We start from the raw sequence: 20,386 nt of genomic DNA, 5'->3' as shown, positions 1-20,386 counted from the left end.
AGTAAACATATTCCCTGAAATAGACAGAATACTGTTAAGTTCTACAGTAGCCAGTAACGGACTGTTTTAACAAGTGGGTGCTTTTCAAGCATTTGTTTTTCCTTTAAAGATGTTATGACAGCCAATATGTCCTCACAAACTTGTGTTTATACTTGATGGGATATATGTGTTCTTGAAATGCAGTATTAGATCTGTGACACAGTAAAACACCAATACTGTAGCAAGTGCTAACAAAAAACAGAAATCCTTTTTATTTTTGTAAATGGGTTTATTTGAGCACGAAATGCAAATGACAATTCTGAAATGCACTGACTAAAATGCGCACTTCTTAGCGATGAGGCTCCTGGTCAGCTGTGTAATGGTACACTGATAATAGGAACATTTGATGAGGGTCCGCTTCAAGCATTACAGCATTGCGTAGTTCTACGTAAATTCATGTTATATTTAAGATTTTACACAAAGAGAAGTAAATATCTAGTGGGAGGGAAAGAAAGTGTTTGTTGCAAAGATTTACCTCAATATTTATTTGTAAAATACCTGTAATGATTAATGAATAGGAATAGCAGGTAAATATAAATGGAGGCACGCTGGCATAAGGATGTAACATTTGTGTTATTTTAGCCTCAGGAGTATTTTAAGTTCACTTGTTTCAAACGCTTTTATCCTCATGTGTTTCATTGTTTGGTTTTATAGATTCCCTGAGGGCGATGCACTTTTTTCTGCTCTGTCTTCAGTGTGCCCTCTTTCCCTTTGCTGCCTCTTCTCTAAAGCCTCTTTCACCCTTTCTACTTTGAAGTGCTGTATGTCAGCCCCCACACTGCTGTGCTGTGACGTATATGTTGAAATCACGCAGGTCATAGCTGAGGGACTGGTTTAAAACAGATTGCTGCTTGATTGATTTATCACGGTTTAAAATGATCTTAATAACATGTACAGCTAAAAAAACAACACTTCAGACATTCATGCCTAACCTGGTCAAGTACTGTATAACGGATACTGCAATGTGTCGGTCACTCCCGGAGGACCTGAGGTAAAGTGGATGCAGATTTTACCCAGATTAATATAATTCCACTGTTCTGTTGATTATGTGTAAAGACTGTTTGAGAGTGTATGTAATTAAAACCCATCACTGAAACCTCGCTGCATCTTGCCTCCTAATTATATGAAGATTAGCTGATTGTGATCTGAGAAAACCTGCTGTTTCGCTCACAGCTTGTGGATCATCTCAGGGAGAGGAGACGGGCGGATATTAAGTCGCTAACTCGCACTTACAGCTGTTTCATTACTCAAACATGGATCTGGACTGATGGTGCACCTTCGCTGATCAACTCCCAAGGTGATTGGCTTGATTGAGGCAAATTCTGAAAAATGACTACTGCAGGCACACGTTGTATTTAGACATACCCAGTGTATTTTCTTTCTCTCTCTCTCTCTCTCTCTCTCTCTCTCTCTCTCTCTCTCTCTCTCTCTCTCTCTCTCTCTCTCTCTCTCTCTCTCTCTCTCTCTCTCTCTCTCTCTCTCTCTCTCTCTCTCTCTCTGTCTGTAACTCATGTTTTTCAGGGGAAGGTAGTTTGAAGGCCCTTCCCCAAGCCGCCTGTCATAAAAGAGAGGAAGGTGAGATGAGATGACTGTGCAAGGCTTTGCTGAGGCACCTGGGCAACGGCACCGGCCGTGATGGATTGCGTTTCCCTCCAGCGTAAAACACCATGCACTGACACAGCTCTCCACCAACTGCTTACACGCATGAAAACACAGTGATGTCCGGGGAGAGCAGAGGACACAACAAACGGCATCAACGGTGGTCTGAGAGGGGGGAAGTAACACAGGATGAAGGACGTCCACAATCACATGCATTGTTTACAGAAAATGTCATACTGTGTGCAACATGCAGCATCACACACTGGACCCTGTGATCTAAAGATGTCCGTTTGGTTGTTCACTCAGTAAAACAGCTTAATGGATCCTGATTAAGCTCATTCAGATATTTGTGCTCCGATACGACCAGATGACTGAGATTAACACTATCAATGCTGGATGAAGAGCCTCTTTTCACAGAGATTTATCAAGGGTCTTTGAAAGCTATTATACTGTCATCAGTCTGTTCTGTTTTAAGCCTATAAAAGCACAGAAACACTCAGAAAGACTGGAAGCATGTTCTCTGTTTTGATGCTTAGTTTGATGGTGAAATAATCAACATAGCGTCATCAAGAGGCGCTTGTGTTCCTAGAATTCTTCTTGTTGAGAAAGTGTAGAATAAGTCTTTCACCAGAGAGATGTTTAGAGAAATGATTCCTCTCAATCACTCATCAGTCATGATAATGGCAGCTAGGTGCATTTAAGCAGCAACGGTTTTATCTGTACCCGCTTTTTGACGTGCAACGATTCAATTTACTTTAGTTTACAGGGTGATCCATTGAATATCAATACAAGCTATCAATCAAGTACATTGATTTACCATTTGAGAGCCTGTCGACTAGTTTGTGCCAGAGTAGACCTGTCCCGCTGCTTCCAGTTAGTGGCACCATAATACTGAAGGCTGCCCTTGAATGCAGCAATCCTGGCTCCAAAGATCCCAAGGAGGGCTTCTGTTAAAACCCACCAATAGCTAACGTGATGCAGGAATGTAAAGATCACTGTCAATACAGTTACTTTAATTCTGTCCACCAGAAGAAATCTATATGTTATCCGGATCTCCCCTGATCAGTCATTGAATCTGGTGTAAACCTGCAGTGTTGTCAGCCAGACTCTTCCTCAGTGATCCAAGTGAGTAAAGAGAAGGGTATCGCAAGATGTGATGATGACTTTGCTGTCTACAAATGTCTTTGCTCTGCTTATTGCACCCAAACCACCTACTAACTTTTTGATGACCTTAGTCTTATGCAGCATCCGGCGACGTGCCCCAGTGCACACTATTATGACGAGCCCTAGTGCACGCTATAGTGACGAGCCCTAGTGCACACTATTATGACGAGCCCTAGTGCACGCTATAGTGACGAGCCCTAGTGCACGCTATTATTACGGGCCCTATTGCACACTATTATGACGAGCCCTAGTGCACGCTATTATGACGAGCCCTAGTTCACACTATTATGACGAGCCCTAGTGCACGCTATTATGACGAGCCCTAGTGCACGCTATTATGACGAGCCCTAGTGCACGCTATTATGACGAGCCCTATTGCACGCTATAGTTACGAGTTGTGGAGCACACACACAAATACAACATCGGATCATGTCTTCACACAATCAAATTTTGATTTTAATTTTGATTTGACTTTGGACATCAGTAGCCTATACGTTACCCAGAAATCATCGTTGCATATCTGTACATGACAACAATACCAAAAGAAAATAAGAAATACTTAATTTAATGATATATATATATATATTAAAGTGTATTTAATAAATAAGATTCCTTATTTAAACACCATTACTTGTAAGGTTCCATTCTTTGCTCAATGCGCTGTACGTGGTCATGTGATTTCAATAAGCCTCAGTGTAAATACACTGTCTGTTCTATTCATATTTACAGCCCTGCACTGAGACCAAGAACCTGTGTCACACCTGTTACAAACTATTAAGGACATTCCAGTGCATCTAAGCTCTTGAGAGGGTGCAAAAAGCATGGATTACAAGCCAGTTTGTTGACTCTAAATCCCAAGGCAGGTCTTCTTCATGCACTCTGTGGTTTGGAGTTGATATCGTACACTGTCCCTAAACACTAAGCACACTATCCACCTTATTTGCTTCTCCTCACTCAGCCTCTGAAGCTGATTACTTTACCTTTCAATGTTGACCCTTAGAATTGTCTTTTCCCTTGATGGTTGGGTCCAGTAGATTCTTTCAGAGTAAACTCATATTGTGACACAAAAAAACGAGGATGATAAACCCTAAGATGTGGTCATTAAAGACATACTCGGGGTTAAATAAAGACCTTCTCTGGGTGAATGGTGTCGTATAAACACAGTCAGGGTAACGGTGGCCAAACTTGTTAATCTAAATTCATCAGTGATTCATGCTCTTCACCAATGAGAGATGACATGGCCCAAAAGGCGTTGTGATACAAGCATTGCTAATTGATTAGAAATATTGTGTAAAATAACCAAAAGCACCTGCAAATGTAGCACTGTTGTTTCAACGAAGTGATCAAAACTACTTTGCCTGAGATTCACATTGTTACTGAAAACCTGGTGTGCGTCTCCCGCCGGGCGTAACACACATGAATGATGGTTATAAAATATATTACCTATACCGAAACACAGTATCTGCTCACTGCGCTGTATTTAGTGGATTCATGTCATGCTTTTGCCCCCTGTGTGTTAACAAGGTTAGGCAGCCAGTAAAAGCTGCTCCCACTCAATATAGAAAAGTCATAATGTAATAATACAGCAGACTGAGAGAGGAAATGCATCCTCCCCAGATGTAAACAGATCTGACTCATGAACTTGTCCCCCAGCAGTAATCACATCAGTAATTTCATTTCTTTTGCACCTTTGGCCAAACCTCCAGACTCTTAATATAAATATGTCTCTCCAGTCCATGTTGGGAACATATCTCAGCGAGGTTTTGACAGGTGATGTGTTCTCCCGTCTTTGTCGTGTAACGGTTTATCCTCGGGGTGGCTGCTACTCAATTACACCTCACATTTAGCTGCGGCAAATAAACGCAGCTCATTAGCGCTTAATTAGTTTTGAAGCGAGCTGCAGATATTGAGATAAGATTTGAAGAGTTTAATTGCAAAATTTGATTGCCTCTTTTGAAAAAAAAGTGACAGAAAAACAAGTGATAGAAAAACAAATCCTGACAGCTTGAATGGATAATAAAGATAGTGACTTGCTGTCTTTGATAAAGTCATAAACTTTAACATAGCAGATGCACAATATTGTAAACACAAAGACTTTTTTGTTCACAGTCCATTAAAATGTGTAAATATGATGGTGGCTGTGATGTTGTTTTCGACTGCTGTGTTTTAATATAAGTTCTGACTGGGAGCCTGCTGGTCTGTGTTGAATCTGTGTTACTCACCCTAATGGGAGGCAGGTCATTTGTTGGTTGGCTTTTTCGTGCTTTTTTGGAGGCAGAATTGGCGTTGGAGTTACCAATGGGGCAGAGAAGACGTCTTCTTCTCTTTTTTGCATTTCAACACAGAGAACTGACAAGATTCACTTTGCAACCTTGCAAGTGCTTTGTCTCCATGGTGCTGTATCCTTGAACTTGTGAAAATTCCTCAGAGTATTTTGCGGGTAATATGCATGAGGGAAATTAAAAGAATATTTTAATGAGATTCAAGAGGTATGCAGACATATCTGGAGGCGGTCTGAAATGAGAGGCGAGGACGATTACAATACTTCCTAGCGTGGCACCGACGGCAGATGTGGGTACGAATCCCCTGGTCCCCTTCAGTCGATGATGAAGGAAACTGGTTGCATCGACGCTGGGGAATTATGCCCTGACCTTTTTTGCACCCTTTTCCTTTTTTAGTTTTCAAATTACATTTTAATATGAAGCCTACTGTTAAGTAAAGCAGAAGTGTCTTAGAATAGGCTGAACACAAATAAAGAAGATGTGAAGAGAAATTAATGAGTGGTGGGGGGGATCATGGATTTTGTTAACCTTCTCGTGATGAACTGCACTTTGGCTTGTTGCCAAATGATTATATATCTATAAACCCATTTTCATCTTGCTTCAATCCGTGCAACAACCTAATTTCAGCTAATCTCAGTCAACCAGCCTCTGGATGGCAACTCCAACCAGAAACCTTGTCTTCTTGCCAAACCAGGCTTATCACAGTAATAACTGCGTCACTTGCTCTGAGTGTTTGATTCTTTGGCTGCAGATGGCTACCATTGCTAAGCCTGAGATAATGCATGTGTGCAACACGCACTGAGTGAAGAGAGCATGGCTGGCTGGCTGGCTGGCTGGCTGGCTGGCAGCAGATTGAACTAAGAGGAAATGTCGCTTTTAAAGTCACATGAGCTCATCCAGCAGAGTCTTGGTTCATCCCACAGGCTACTGTATGATTATTGGTGCAATCAGGATCTCAGGGCAAACTGGTGGTGTGGGTTATCAGGACATGCAAATGGCTTCAAGCAATTAAAGTCCAGAACAGCTGGAGTGAAGTCCACTGTCTAAAAGGTGAAAGCACTCATATTAGACTAATGGCAGTCTGTGGATTTGATGTTTTATTTGAGTTTTTGTTATTTCCTCTCCCTCATTTTGCAGACCTGATTAATGAAAATCTACAGGATTATTAAGCCTCTAAGGCTGGGAATTATTTCAATGTTGAACATTATTCCTGCTTGTAGCGTTTTCGCGATGCTTATTTTTAACAGTAATAATACTGCAGCTAAATGAAAGAAGAAGAAAAAAACAGCTCCCCGCTGTTTAATAACATAAACTGGCATTGCTGAGCATTAAGAGACAACTTTGGCTTGTTTTATCCTAAAACTCGTCCAGCTGTTGTCCATCTGTGGTTTCGGGGCTGTAGGGGGCTAAAGTACTATTACCGTGTCTATCTGGATAACAATTTGCTCGAATGGTTCAGTGCTTTGAGGCCACCACACATCGGCAGCGGCGCTGTAGCGCGCGCGCAATGGGCGTGCGCACGTCCCGGGGTGCTGCTGCTGCTGCGCGCCCCCGCCCGTGTGTGCGTGCGTGTGTGTGTGTGTGGTTGTCGGTAAACTGGTGGGAGAGGAGAGAGGACCAGTGACTGAGGCACTGAGGAGAGACAAGTGCAAAGGAGAGGATCGGCGCTGAACGGGACTCCGCGTAAATAAACAGAGCCGACGCTATCGCTGCGTCGCAGGGGACCGAAGACACAGACACGGGCTTCGTGTTTCGCACCGCCGAGGGAGGAGATAAGGTGAGCCAAATTCTACCATTCATAACAAACACGTGTCGTGTAGCGTACAGTTCACTGTCAGGAGTTTGTGGGGAGAGAGGAGCAGGCACACTGAGTTGGATGCTGCAAGGCTGCCAGTGGGGGGCTGTTTTCAGAGCTGAATCTCTTCAAATATATATGTTTCTGGCGCATTTACGCGTTAGCTTGTGGTAATCAGTGGGTGTAGGTGAAGGTGTGCGTTTTTTTTGTTTTTTTCCGGAGCGCGACTGTCAAATCAAGGCTTGACACAAGACGCTGTGAGAAGTCGTTGTCACTTGTCTTCCAATCTGAACCTTTTGATATCATCTGCCCTTTGCTTCATAACGCTCACATCACACACTGTAAGTAAGGATAGATGGATAGATAGATATGGATGTAGATAGATCTGCTGTATTTGACAGTTGTGTTTTTGTGTCCCGTGTTGCTGTAATAGCTGTCCTCTCACACAACATCCCTCATGTCCTAAGCTGATTTGCTCCGCACATGTTTAATTCCCTTCATATTCATATCACAACTCTGTCTTGTTTTGACTGACCCGTCAGTTTGTTTAGTCTAATTTCCCTTCATCACATTCAATCTGATTATGTTAGCCCCGAGAGGTTCACCAATTTCATCCCATGCCATTTATTATACAAGCCGAGGAATTGCTTTGCTGAAAGAATAAAAAAAACAACAACCTCACATTCCCACCCAAATCCTCTGCTTACTCCCCCTCCTTCTCCCCCTCCTCCCTCCCTCCCTCCCTCTGTCTCCCCTCGGTCAAAGCTTCAGTCAAGGGGGAACTCGCCATCATGCAACAACACCCCCCATCCCTCTCCCTCCGCTCATCCCCAGACACTCACACACTCACACACACACTCCCATGCCTCAGCTGCACACTTTCGCTGCCTACCCAGATAGCCATATTAATAAAATGCTAATGATCCCTGCTTCATTGTGTGGAGCTCTTGTTCTTACTTTCTCTCTAAAAGGACTGACACACTTTCCAGTAATGTTTATTCACTGCAGGCAGACTATTGTTAATCTGTCTAAGAAGATAACAATATCCCCCTATCCCTGCCTTATGTCTCGTTTGCATTAATTCTCAAACAGGCGGTAAAATGTGCGATACCACTTTACATATGCATATCCCTGACTATGTGTGTGTGTGTGTGTGTGTGTGTGTGTGTATGTCTTTTGATGGGCTCTTCAGGCATATCTTCACCATGGTAAGTCCGGATGTTGCTTGAGCCCAGAGAGCCACTATACTCTGCAGCTACTTGAGCTCAACCGACTGGACATTTCAGGCTCATTTGACCAAACGTGGAGAAATCAGGACAAGATAGTGACCTACATTGTGCTGCCATCTTTACTTTCACCCTCAGCGCAAACAGCACTAGGCGGGGAGATTTGCATAACTTAGGGATTATCATGACACACGTTGACCGGAGTTATTGTGAGAGCAGCAGTCAGTCACACTGTTGACCTAAAACCAGTGGCGGGCAGCTCCTCTGCGGGGGCTATGGGAAAAGCTTGGGTGTTGGAGGGAAAATGCCACCAATTCCACTCCGTGGGCCGCGGAAACACGCAGACTATTCTTCGAGAAGTGATCAACGCTCCTTCTGTGAGCGGCCGTCTGTGGTATTATGAACTCCGCCAACCGCAGGACGGGACAAAGTGTCTCACAGATAGAAAGACTTGGTCTGTGTCACTCGTGGCGGGGATGACATCATTTCTGAGAGGAACTGATCTGAACCTGAGACGCTTTCAATTGGTGATTCATTTGATCAAGGACGCACTTCCTTTATGTTGTAGAAATGACGTTTCAAAGATGGGAACAAGGAAATGAACCCGACTAACTGCAGCTGAAGTCGGAGTAGGAGAAAGATAAAGCCAGTAGATCGTAGGTCAATAGACATTTAAAAATAAGATGACTCAACGTCCTCTGTGGCATTTTAAAGGATACTTCTGGATAATTACAGCTTGGGTCTTACTTTTATAGTTTTAACCTTTATTTCTATGATTTGTACTGAGATCCGGTAAAAAAATGGGCATCTAACGGGGCAAGGAATGAGCAATCAAACTCAAGCCGAAATGGTTTGTTCCATCAATCAGTTGATGAGTTGATTGACAGAAAATTTATTTTTAGGACCAAGTAATATTTCAAGCAAAATTGCCAGTAATTCTATGGTTCCAGCTGCTCAAATGTAGCGGTTGGATGATTGTCTTTGTCGTAAATTATTGTAAACTGAATATATTTAGGACTGACGGCTGAAGAAATCAATACATTTGAAGACATGAGATTGAGCTGTGGGGAATTGTAACAGACATTTTTCAATATTTTCTGACGTACCACAGACAAAACAATTGATTGATTCATTGAGTAAACAGACAATCAGACAGTTTGTAAACAAGCCAAGAGATATCATTATATTTGAAGGTAAAACTGCTTGTGAGCACGCTGTGTTTTTTTGGTAGTAATCCTTCATGGCCCAGGACAACTGCGTGTTTTCAACTACAATAAGTAGAGTAGGTCAACCAGCATGTTGTCTATTTAACTGTGATGGATTTTTACAACTGACAATTTGAGTAATAACTTTACAGTTTGCCTTTGGTTTTTCTTCCAAATAAGTTTGTCTAACCGTGTGGTTTGTTTACAGCCTTATATGGTCATGTGACTTCTTGTGTTTCCTGCCCTGTCTGGCCTGTTTTAAGCACTGTTCTTAGATCCCATCAGTTGAGTACAGTGTTATCATTACTGGTAGAAGTTAACAAAACTACAAAACTTATGCCCAAGTTGAAGAAAAGTGTAATTGGCCTTCAATAAATCGCGATAGTTAATTTTTCATTGATAGTGGCACGGGCACCGTCAAATAAGGCCCCATCACAGGTCCCTCCAGCTGATTGGCTGAATGACCGACTGCGTCCCGGTGACACGGGTACTCGCCCCGAGCACAGACGGTCCTGCAGTCCTTGCTGTGCTGCTCGGCTGTGATGAGGCTGAATCTCCGGGGACTGACGGAGGCCCATGCCTATCCATTAGTGTCACCGCGGTGTGGGTGTTTGATCCCAGTGGGCCAGTCACACACAGCAGCACAGCACACTGACATCGCCTGGACCTCCTTGTCACAAGCATGTTCGTCTCATTTTGGGACTGATGAGCGCCTCATTAGAGGGACCACAGAGGGAACGCTGTCCCCCCCCCACTGCTTCACGGGCGCTTGAGCACTCGCCCCTGTTGTAATTTGGACAAATGTATGCAGGGACAGATGAGTACATGCAAAGAAGGACATGTATGTTCATTACAGACACACACACACACACACTTTCTTTCTCCCTCTCGGTGTGTGGGGCCTGTATGGCTGCAAGCTGGTGGGTGCAATTAGAGTTTCACACTCAGTTAGGCAGCAGCCTCTAATGGGGATTGACACGTTCCTGCGAATCCATTCCACACAGCTGCAACTGTTGATGTTTACATGCTAGACCTCTATTATATGATCAGGAGTGGATGGTGACGGATGACTAAGGCAAATGGATATTAGATGATTTATGTGTCGCTCATAGCGAGACTGGTTTTCTGAGTAATTAGATAAAAAGATGTGGAGATACTTTTGCTATTTTCTGTTTCAACCCCTGCAGCAAAATAGCTTCGATGATTTATACTTATTTTGTTATTGCTTAAAGGCAGGGTTGGTAATCTTCTTCAAAATCATTTTTGTTGCATTTGTTGAAATTCTCATTACATCCCGACAGCATCAGTCAAATGCTCTGACAAAAATACGAAAGATATCTGGTGTGTATGTGGCTGTCGTGATAAGCCCGTCTAATAATTTTATTTGGCCCGTAAATGAAATGATTGGACGGCCCACCTGCCTGTTTACCTGCCTGCGTCTATTCTGCTCATGCACTCATTGCTCATCACTGGAGTCTTCCAGAAGTTTCTAGCTAGTTCGTTGTTTACTTTCATTGTATGTTTGTTTACATTTAGAATGATCATTTTGGGGGAGTGGTTTTGGAGGGAGTCCTGAAGGGTGGGCTGCCAGTGTTGCCGACTTCACGACTTTTTTGTTAGATTTAGCATCTTTTGGAGCTAGTGCTGCTAGCTACTTTCTTTGGAAAAGAGTTTGCAACACTGTTTGCAACACAGTGCTGTTGAGATAGGTCTAGCTATATGCAAGACTATATCCCAAGTAAAGTTGAAACAATTTAATGATTAATTGTTCAATTGTGAGTATTTTCAGTTTGTTTAGTCTTCTATGACAGTAAACCTAATGTCTTTGGGTTTTGGAGAAAACAAGCAACTTGAGTCAACTTGGGCTCTGGGACATCAAGTAAATCACAGGTGTCAAACTCAAGGCCCGCAAGCCAAATCCGGCCCGCAACGTAATTTTATGTGGCCCGCGAATCAAAAATAAATACAAATAAAAGTTAGATTTGATAATACAAGTATCCCCATGGTCGAAATTATGAGATAGAACATCGAAATTATAAGATACTTAAACACAACAGTCATAGAAGCAGCTCTTTGGCTTAGGTTACCCTGCATTTGACATAGAAATGGATTGTGAGAACATTGAAGACTACTTTAAACGTGGCAGTGCATGCTAAAAGGTATGATGTGAGCAGGTGAGCTCCGACCAGATACAGACTTTTAAAAATGTCAGTTTGTGAAGAAACACCATCGCAGACCGAGTTCAGGAACTAGCAGGCAATATAACAACACAGCTAGCTGAAGAGACGAGCAGCTACTTGTCTTTTTCAGTAGCTGTTGATGAAAGCACAGACAACATGGATACATCATACATCTATCAGTGTTTATAAGAGGCTGAAGGCAGACTTGACCGTCAGTGAGGAGCTCTTGGATGTAGCTGCATGAATGGGACGAAGACGGGGACGTTAATGATGCAGAGAGGTGACATGAATAGCTTTGAACAAAGTTAATATAATAACTTGTTTGATGATATTTGTCTTTGTTATTTTCTTTAAAAGTTAGATCTTTGATGGAGTAATGTGGATTTCGTAACCCTAAATTAAAAGGATTGATGTTATAATAACAGAAATGTGCTTAAATATATTTTTACATTTATATAACTGTACAATATTGTTACACTTGAATAAACAATAATCAAATGCAGAGAGAGTTATTTAACAATATGTCAGGGAGTAGTTACATTTATACAGTCTTACAGTTACAACCGGCCCTTTGAGGGCGACCATGATGCTGATGTGGCCCAGAGTGAAAATGAGTTTGACCCCCCTGAAGTAAATAATCAGCAGAATCATCAATAATGAAGAACGTTTTTAGTTGCATCTTTAATCTCAAGAGTTGTTAATCCCAGATACTGTTTTGTATGAATTAAAGAGCTGAACTGTTACACTGGGTTGCATTGTTTGGTCAGCAGGTAATGTGGACAGATGGTGGATGAGTAGCGGTCAGCGCTGACATCCCCGAACAGCTGACTGCGATGGTGGACTCATTACACCAGAGTTTTACACCATGACAGTCATCAAGCCCAATCACTCAAGGTTGCCCAGGGAACGCTATTATCTCCTGTGTCAGGTTATTACACCCCTTGGTGAGAACAAAGCATTTAGAGATGCTCTTTTCTGTCCTAACCAACTGCCAGGGAGTGACGGCAATAAAGCCCCCTTTTGAAGTGGGAGGTTGGGGTAATGGAACGTAATGTTGTGGGTTTTATGCTCCCTCCCTACCCCCCCTGTAGAGCGCCTGACAGGTTAACTAGCTGCATGTACCGCCAGATCTGACTCCCAGTCAACCTTGACTTTAGGGGCTTGATATGAACAAATGAAGACAAGACTTGGGAGGTGTGTGCTCACCGTATATATTCTGAATGTTCATAAGATGATCTGCAGTCTTGCCACCCAGTAGAACAAGTGGAGAGAGGGAAAAGAAGAGTGGGAGTGTTTCTGAAGCTTTCAGGGTTGCAGGAGGGAGGAGGAGAGGGGGGGATCATGTACCTCGGTCGACGCTGAGAAGGGGCAGGGGGAACAAAGGGGGTCTGTTTTCTCTGTCTGTACTGGCGGGACGGCTGTCCTCGCCTCTTTCTTGCGGTATAGGGGGGCGATGCAGGGTTATGCCTGAGGAGAGCCACAATAGAAACTCGGGTGTTAGAGCCTCTCTGTTTGAACACACTGTTGTTCGTGCTGAAGAGGACTGGAGAGGCGGTCCTCGCTACCGACCGGCTCCAGGCCCGTTGAAGCTCCGGCCAACTTTGGATGGGCAGCAGATGTTGGAGAGGTAGTTGGTGGCCCAGTGGCATCACATAACAAGGACCACTGCTTCCCTTTCCCGTCCTGAAAACAACAGGAGGTGGGCATTGCTCCACCGGCAGGGAGAAGGCTCGCCAAAATGACAGAGAATTCAGGAAGAGTGTGCACTTGAATGCTTTCTAGCCTGTTCTCAAGCGTCCATCTTCCTCCTATTTGCATAGAGCTTAAGAGTAACGCGGCCGCACATCCCACTCTGTGTTGGCACAGCGATGCAGCCCACTTGTGTTGTCTAATGGCTCAGCAAATACATCGCCACAGCTCTTTTTCTGCTTATAATTTTGGAGGTTTTAAAGAGTGGGCCCTGCCAAGAATTCCACCGCAAGCCTCCACACTCCAGTCTGTTTTTGTTGAACGTTATAAACTTGTAAAAGCGGGGGTCTGCAGAGATAAGCGGAGCGAGGGCGTGGATTATCTTCGTCGCCCCAGCACAAGATGCAACAGTGATTGAATCAACAGGAAAGAAGGAGACACTTAGCTGTCAGCTCATGAATAAAGGTGACATGGAAACACAAAGTGGCTTTTCCATGGTTCAGGAGGCTCGCTGACCTCGAGGTCTTATTTAGGCCAGGCCTTCCAATGCCCTCACCCCCTGCTCCACCCTCTACCCCCTCTCACACCCCGGCCGAGGGTAAGACACCATGTTAGCGGCTCAGCAGCCACCACTGAAGGGCCCTTAATCCAAGTGGGATGACAGCTTGGCTCTCGATGCTGTTTCTGTGGCGCTGAGACCAATGGGCTTTTCTTTCCCTTTTTCATCTCTTAAACCCCCCAAACACAGCCATAGGAATCCTGGGAAAAAAAAAATTCTCCCGGGGGAAACAAAGGAACGGGATGGTAAACAAACCCAAGTGTAGATGTGAGATTCCTCCATTTAGCAGGTCCTTTTGAGATATCAAAAGCACAAAATACAATGCTAGCTTGGGTTACTTTGTTGTTGTATTTTGTCCTGGTGCCACGCGTGTTGTAAAAAACATAATCTATACCCACTAATCTTTTTCCAGGCTTCAAAATGATTAGGGAAGATTGAGGTCAGAATCCATTAGAATCATAAAATGTTGTGCCGATGTCAAACCAGATCCCTTTTCCCTCCTTTACGCCAATCAGCTGAGCAGTCCAGAGATCACAGGCGGGCCAACAGTTACCATTGGTCAGACAATGAGCATCAGACACGTTTGCCAGTAGACTGAGTTACTCTGCCAGGCAGCATCCTCCTTATCCCAGCTGATCACACTGATGTGTATCACTGGGAGCCACAATAACGTCATAACATTCATTTTGACTATTTGAGTATTAAACATCTTTAGTTCTGAAATCTGTTAATTGATCTTTTCAGTTGAACAACAGACATTGTCACTGTCACAGTCATCAGTTTAAAAGGTCCCAAATGTGTTGGTCCAGCTTCCCAAATGTGAGGATTTGCTTCTTTTCTCTGTTTTATATAAATTGTAAATTGAATGAATGAAGCTTTTTGACTGTTGGTCAGACAAAAAGAAAAGATATTATCGATCTGAATTATATATATATATATATATATATATATATATATATATATATATATATATATATATATATATATATATATATATATATAGTTAGAGGTGCCATGTTGAATTTCCCTTTTTCCTGTAATCTGATTTTCAGGATTCCTGTTGTATCAAGGACATGCTTTTTTTGAATGAGATTTTCTGTAATTTTGATTTATTAATAAAAACTCAAGGACATCCACCGCGGAGGTGAGTGTGTTCAGGCACTGTGCCAAAGCAATTTAAGATCAATTGCGGTCAATGGAATAGCAATCAGTATAATCTCCTTGTGGTCAGTCCTTCGCTGGTTTCTCAGCACTGGCCTTCTTGAGGAGCTGGAAGAATGTAATTGTCACTAAGATAATTCCTTGCTGTGGGCTAGCTGGGCCCGGCTCTGAGGAGGGGAGGATGAACAAATGGCAACTTCATTTATCAGGATCTCCTCTGAGGCTGGCTGACCTGATAACCCAATCAAACGTCTAGTGTGGCTGAGAGCTGTCTGGGCCAACACTGGGCTTTTTCTTTTTTTTCTTTTTTTTTTTTTTAGCTCTGTGTTTGTCTCTCTGTCTATGTGGAAATATCAATGAGTCTTTGTCAGCGTGCCGTGGTTTATCGCCAAAGTCCCATGGTGTTAAGAGCTTAAAGTCTATCAAAGCACACTAAACATCTCTACGTTTCAGAAGCAGAAATCATCTTTTCCATGTGCTCCATTTCCTGTATATTCTATCGCACAACTACACCATTGTATATTTGGATCTCGGCGATGAATGGCATTCCTTATATTAGTTTTAGTTGGTATTGTTCTGGCCGAGGTTGAAAAGACTCCGGTCTGAAGCAGACCTAATGCTAGGGTCTTCAAGGTTGGCTGGTTTTGGGCCTCTCAGGGCTCAAGTCACAATGACCACATCTCTGTATGAGCGGAGCCATGGTGGACATGTTACTCAAAGGGGTTACTGCGTGACAGAGAGAACGCCTCCACAGATCCTGTGAGAGAAAAATAGGACACTTTCACTCGCTGGTCATTTGTGATGTGTCACTGAGGTGGAATTCATATAGCTCTTGCTTCTGAAGTCAGTATCTTGATTGTAGTTGACATTTTGTGGTATGTAGAAGGCTCAGCTCAGAGTCAAAGGGGGCTCTTTAGATGTTCAGCGATGCTCCCACGAAATGTGATTGGTGCGGAATAATAGATGAAATTGTTAATGTACTGTGGGTGCTGCAGTGTGCGGCTGTACTCGCTCTTGGGTTATATGCATTTTGTCAGCTATCTGAGCTAAATTTAAGTGCACATCTGAGGCTTTTACATAATTGACAAAACCGCTATCTCAATAGAAATCTCAGTTCCCCTTGATTGAATGATAATGATTACAATTTCCAAAGCCAGCCGCTGATATTCAGATATGCACGGCGCTTATGGAATTATTAAATCCCCTTTTTATAATCTCAGTTTGTAGCCATGTGATTTAAATAAAGGAGCAGTCGCTGCCCTGAGAGCAGATTGCGCTGATCTCTACCACTGTCTGTCTCTTGCTCTCTCTCTGTTCCTCTCTGTATTTCCTTTACGTTTTGGCCTCTTCCTTCTATATACCTATCACTATATATTTCATATCTACATGTGCGTCACAACTACTTTGTGTGTAAAGACTTTATTACATTCTTAGTAACTTCTCTTCTAGATACAATACTTTAGTAAATGGCTTTTGCTACACTGACATAATGTAAACATGAAGTCAGTGTAGCATCTCATATCATTCAAGAACTGCGGTTTTATATTAAACTTAATTTCCAGTCTTTAAGCCTTGTATTCACTCGTTTAAATTAATGATGCTTAAAGCGCCACAGAGTAAAATGATGACAACGGCTTCAAGTAGCCAACTGTAAGAACAGGTCACAACCATGGATGTATTATAAGAACTGAATACTGGACCCCAAGATTTTGCCTTTTCAGTCCAATGAGATTTGCTCACCTAGTGCATGCGGCAAACAAGTGTTTTAGCTTCTGGGTTTACTTCTTGGTAGGTCTATAGATGGTTATCCACAAGTTGTGAAAATGTGTGAAAACTCTGCTGCTCGACAACATATCCAAACCTCAACCATCTTGCGAAAGTTTCACAACGTGTGGGACTGCGGCCCACTGAATATGCACTTTAGTGTCTCTCCTGCTGCTGTTGTTGTCTCGAGGAATTAGTTTTAGAAATATAACACCTCCATAGATGAAAAAATCCTCATCAAAAATGTCATAACTCAACTGGTAGAGCAGGTGCCCCATGTCCAGTCTATCACAATGTCCTATCCCAAAAAAATTATGTTTAAAAGAAAGTCATAATTCACCTTGTTTGCAGTTCAAGGTGTCCTGTTAGCAGTTTTATATACATCTCTTTTACAATGGTGGCCTACGGGGAAAATGCTTTTTTGGCCTCAGGGGGATTTTTTGCTGCAATGCCGCGAGTGGTCACAGTAAAAAATGTTTAAGCAAGGCTGAGCGGTGGCGCCATATCCAGTTTTTAGTTAAGAGGACATTTAACCATACGAATCTGTCACACAATCATTAGGGAATTCTAAACAACAATATCTGATTTAACATGTTGTTACCCCAGAAATGTACATGTTATGTCCACACATCTGGGTCCACGTTATGTTATTATATTTCCGGGATCTTCCATGTTCACTCTGTCTTATCCGGGGCAAAGCCTTAGGCCTTCATTAAATCCATGCATATTTTATGAATTCATAGATTCCCAGTTTCCAACATTGCCTTTAAAGGTAGGCGTTGTTTACTGATATAGTGCCTAATCAGACTGCACGGAGGTGGGACTGATTGGATTCTCCACAGTCATCGGCAGTGAAAAAAAATCTAATTAAGCCTTAAGCGTACTAAGTCAAACTCCCCAGGATTACTCTGGCCCTGCACCCGAAACTCAACCCTGGGAGAGGGTGATAACTAGACTCCCATAATCTGAAGCTAGGGCTGACTATGAGGGGGGAGGGTTGATGATGAAATCCTTGCAAACCTACCAACCCAACAGGGGTGGCTGTCGTCACCACAGGCTCAGCAATATGTCGGTCACGTCGTCCTGGAAGCAGAGAAACATAACAGGGAAATAAAGTTCAAATCAAACTACACAGTTTGAGAAAGTGAAGTCTGAGTCAATGTTCATCACCCCGGCAGAAAGTAGTACACATAGCTACAGTAACATCAGCGTGTTTTGGGGAGATAATTTCAGAAAAACTGATTTCATGCAGAGTTTCATCCGTACAGCTCTCAATCCCCCGCGCTTTGAAGTGAAATTAGAAGTGTGTCTGTATGGATGGAAACGACAGACAGATTAGAGAACAGAACACACGCTTTGAAGGAGCATTTTAACGCCCCCTCTCATCCTCCCCTTCAAATGTGTTGAGACAAAATAAAACCCTGCAAAGTATCTTTCCCTTTGTCCCAACTTTAGGATGTGGGTTGGATGTATGCTCTAAATTTTAGGGTTTGCTTTTCACTCACCCTTTTGTTTTAGTGTCCATTGAGTGAAAGTCCGTGTTTACTGTGGTCTTTGCTTTTTAAGAGCAGTCCTCGAAAAGAGTGTGTTTGTGAGGAGAATGACTCACAGCAGGAGACTGCTATTGATCAGGTGTTTGCCTAAAGGAAGTGGGGATGAAGGGAGGAAGAGGTGAGCCGGGTGAGGGGGGTCAGGATGGGGTGAGAGAGACGGGGAAAAGCCAGTGACCGGGACGTGCTCTCCCCTCTCACCAGGATGCAGCCAAAAGTCTGAAATATGGCTCTTTTCTTTTGATCCTGGAAACAATGCACCTGCTGGAGGCCTGAGGACATGTCCTCTCCCCATGTGTCCTCTCCCATGTCTCCGAGGTATCGCTGACCTGTACCCATGTGAATACGGGCTCTGGTTTTCTATTATCACTATATCAATGACTTAACTTGGACAATAAAACCACAAAAGTTAAACAAAAAGTCCTTCTTGCCCTCTCACGAGATTCGATTGTTTGTGTGTTGTTTTCCCCTGCCTAGCATCACAATGCAGCCCGAGTCAGAGCTGAATATGCTGTTTTGTCCTCAAAACAAAAGTCGCTGAATCCTGTTTCACTCGCTCTGTTTATCTAAGCTGTGATTCAACCGAAATGGGACTTTGGGTATGAATTTCGAGTGGAAGCAGAGCGTTGGCAGCAGTGGCAGGCCCGCGTCCTTGACAGCCTCTTTGAATGAATTCCTTCCAAATAGCTGGTTTGAAAGAATGAAAAGAGGAGGTTTGAATAAAACTTACTACTGATCTAATGCACTGCTATGATGGAGGTCCATTTTTTTACCCATAATGCCTTGTGAAAGCATCCCCTTTTTATCCCTGTGACTCATATTGTGTAGAAGTGAAGCATAATGGAGTAGGTGGCCACAGAGAACCCACCCGGGACAGCTCGTCATAGCACTTCAGTTTGATTGACGTAGAACTTCCTTTTTCACATCAGACATGGCGAAGTGGTATAAAAGTGGCTCTTTTACATAACATTGGACAATTGCATGCCTAACCTCCTTCATTCACCACCGGGCCTCTGTGAATTCAAACTGGAGCAACCTCAACATATCTGTGTTTTGTAATGCTAAAATTAGCAGAATCTGAGGCATGTGCTTGATATGGTAATACGGCAGGAAAACTGTGTTTGAGTGGTAGTTTTCCATTATAATATGTATATTTGACAGAATGAACTTCTTAAATTAGACTAGAAAGTTGTTGGTGTTGGTTGGACATTTTAAATTAGGAGATATGAATGAGCAATATGGACATACTTTTAAAAGTACTTTTATTTCAATGCTTTACATTTATTACATTTTCTGGAAAATCAAATGATTTAATACAGCTGAAAGGTTCACTCGAGATTGTTGTGGATAAAGTTATCCATTGTGAATGTCCTGTTTTTTGGTTAATTCAGTGAGTTAAACGTCTGACAAATCATGGCTCTTCACATTAATACCATTATTTTGCATATATCTCACTACTTTAAAAGCAACCAAACACATCACCATACCAAGTTGCAGCATGCTCCCTTTGACTGTCTGATTGTGTCCCCTTGTCCTTTTCACACTACTGTCTTTGATTGTTTTACTTATGTCCTCCATGTGATTACATGTTCCTTGTCTCACTCTTTATTCAGAATAGCTTTTTACTCTCTATTTAGCTGCTTCCTGTTTTGCATGCTTTCTTCTGTGATGATGTTGCATGTCACTTGCTTTATTGTTATTTTAATGCATGATTTAACATTTGGCCAAGGGTTCAACAGTTGAACACTTGCATGTTTGCAGTGATGTTGATCATTGTGAATGTAAACTGACAAATGAAAATGATGTCCACTGTCCCTGCAAGTAACTTAAGTAATAAATCACGTTAATTTAGGGAAGTCACAATCTATTCATTTGGCCCCAATTCGGATTTGAATCCGATCCAATACTTATATTTACTTAAATGTTGATTGAATATGTATCTGACATATTGAAATATCAGCTGTAGCCTACTTAATTTGACTCTCCTTGTTTTTCACAAGCTACTTTATCCAAAAAGTCCCATTTCATTATATAAAATAAAAGTCTTACTGGGGAGAACCCGACTCCTGAAATCTACTCTTGAGAGAAGACGTATAACTAAAAGAAACACTTTCGACTGCACAAACAATCTTTGGCTGAGAACGGCCAGCGGCTACAAAGAGCACACAGACCC

At 42.6% G+C, this 20,386-nt stretch overlaps 2 protein-coding genes across 20 annotated transcripts in view; both read left to right on the top strand.

Moving 5' to 3' along the window:
- LOC137881473 (calcium-independent phospholipase A2-gamma-like) overlaps positions 1–1,135 on the top strand; it is a 21,071-nt gene extending 19,936 nt beyond the window's left edge. Inside the window, exon 10 of the mRNA XM_068723438.1 lies at positions 1–1,135. This exon is cut by the window's left edge and continues 711 nt beyond it. The gene's annotated coding sequence lies outside the window, so the exon portion shown is untranslated.
- Positions 1,136–6,680: 5,545 nt separating this feature from the next.
- The window catches only part of LOC137881860 (neuronal cell adhesion molecule-like), a 74,675-nt gene continuing 60,969 nt past the window's right edge, over positions 6,681–20,386 (top strand). For all 19 annotated transcript variants that reach the window (XM_068724028.1, XM_068724032.1, XM_068724026.1 and 16 more), the window contains exon 1: positions 6,681–6,861. The gene's annotated coding sequence lies outside the window, so the exon portion shown is untranslated. The remainder of the gene's footprint in view (positions 6,862–20,386) is intronic.

The sequence above is a fragment of the Cebidichthys violaceus genome, unplaced genomic scaffold (assembly GCF_023349555.1).
Source record: "Cebidichthys violaceus isolate CVI_PGR_0920_01 unplaced genomic scaffold, fCebVio1.0.p SCAF_3, whole genome shotgun sequence".
Classification (NCBI taxonomy): domain Eukaryota; kingdom Metazoa; phylum Chordata; class Actinopteri; order Perciformes; family Stichaeidae; genus Cebidichthys; species Cebidichthys violaceus.
This window is presented reverse-complemented; position numbering and strand designations above follow the sequence as displayed.